This window comes from Schistocerca gregaria, chromosome 1 (assembly GCF_023897955.1).
Source record: "Schistocerca gregaria isolate iqSchGreg1 chromosome 1, iqSchGreg1.2, whole genome shotgun sequence".
Taxonomy (NCBI): Eukaryota; Metazoa; Arthropoda; class Insecta; order Orthoptera; family Acrididae; genus Schistocerca; species Schistocerca gregaria.
The window spans coordinates 325,655,046-325,656,655 of NC_064920.1; the positions used below are offsets into that span (position 1 = coordinate 325,655,046).

Below are 1,610 nucleotides of genomic sequence, written 5' to 3' on the forward strand. Positions count from 1 at the left end.
ACAAAGACTATCCAAAAATACTCTACAATTAGTATTCACCAGAAAAAGATACCTATTGCTGTTGGTATGGTTTCCAGTCCTAATAATGGTTTGATGTCGTACAAGACTAACTTGTACAGGTTGTCGCACCCCACTGCTGATGGCACTATACAGGTGGTGGGGCGATCAGGGCATATCAGGTGTGCGTCCAAAGCTGACGTTGCATGATTGAACAGGAAATTAGGTCATAAAAGGAGAATATATACTACACGGAAGTTACCAGAATTAGCCCAGTCTAGGAGATCGACCAAACTAAATAAAGTGGGCGAGGGGAAGCGAGGTGGTTCATGTTCAGTTGAAGTTCTGTTGGGGGCAGGTCATGGGGCGCAGAGCCAGAGACGCTGCCTCCCGTGAAACAAATCTGTTTTACTTGTGTTCTGGATACGAGAACAGCAATTGTGTTCTGCTCTGTAGAACCCTCCAGTTCCCACAAAAGTGACCTATGTCCCTCACACACGACTGTTTAAACCAATGACGCGAATATTCCAGCAAATTTCTGCAGAGAGTTGTGGGCAGTTCCAACTTCTGGGCGAGTTTATATCTCAAGAGTGAATATGGCGACTGTTCGGACAGCCATATCGTGGTATTTCATGGTTCCCACCGTTACTCTGCAAGAACGCATTACTGTCATGTATCATATGACAATTTTGGGTTATCAATTGTATCCCACGGTACAATGATTTTTCCCCAGTGGGGATGCAATAGGTCCCCTATTCACTCAGCTTGCATCGTCCAAGATGCGAGCACAAGGATGAATTGTCGCATTTTTCCTGGCCACCAGAATTACCAGATATCAATATTATAGAGCCTTTTTAGTCTAATTTGGAGAGAAGTGTGTGTAACCGCTGTCCACCTCCATAATCGCTACCTGAACTCGCAAGAATTGTGTGTGATTCTCGTAAAAGCCATACAAGACCTGGATTCCGATGCGACCGGAAACTGTTTTGAATGTCCACATTTCACATACACCATATTACGCTCAGGATGGTAGCGGCCTTGCCGCAGTTGATACACCGGTTCCCGTGAGATCACCGAAGTTAAGCGCTGTCGGGCGTGGTTGGCACTTGGATGGGTGACCATCAAGGCCGCCATGCGCTGTTGCCGTTTTTCGAGGTGCTCAGCCTCGCGATGCCAATTGAGGAGCTACTCGACCGAATTAAAGCGGATTCGGTCAAGAATACCATCATAACGACCGGGAGAGCGGTGTTCTGACCCCACGTCCCTCCTATCCGCATCTTCCAATGAGGATGACACGGTGGGACACTCGTGGCCTGAAGACGGAGTCAGAGAGTAGTAGATAGGTATTAGGCACGGAAACGTGCCACGTTTTTGGTGTTTCCGTATTTTTGTTCATCCCTACAGTTCGAGTGATTTGCGCTCCTTGAATCGTGCTGCCTGTAGATATAGACACAGCTTCTAACTGCAGCACTTGTCTTACCCTGTCAAAACTTTATCATACGGTTTAACCTCTTAATGAGTAGATTGTCGCAGCATCTTAAGTTTTTAATTTCATTCAATACCTTTACTAAGTATTGGATATCAAATTTTTGATGCCTCTAGTTTTCGTTATA

At 45.8% G+C, this 1,610-nt stretch overlaps 1 pseudogene; it reads left to right on the plus strand.

The window, feature by feature from the left end:
- Positions 1-1,025: 1,025 nt before the first annotated feature.
- On the plus strand, positions 1,026-1,143 carry LOC126290339 (5S ribosomal RNA; annotated as a pseudogene).
- The last annotated feature ends 467 nt before the right edge of the window (positions 1,144-1,610 follow it).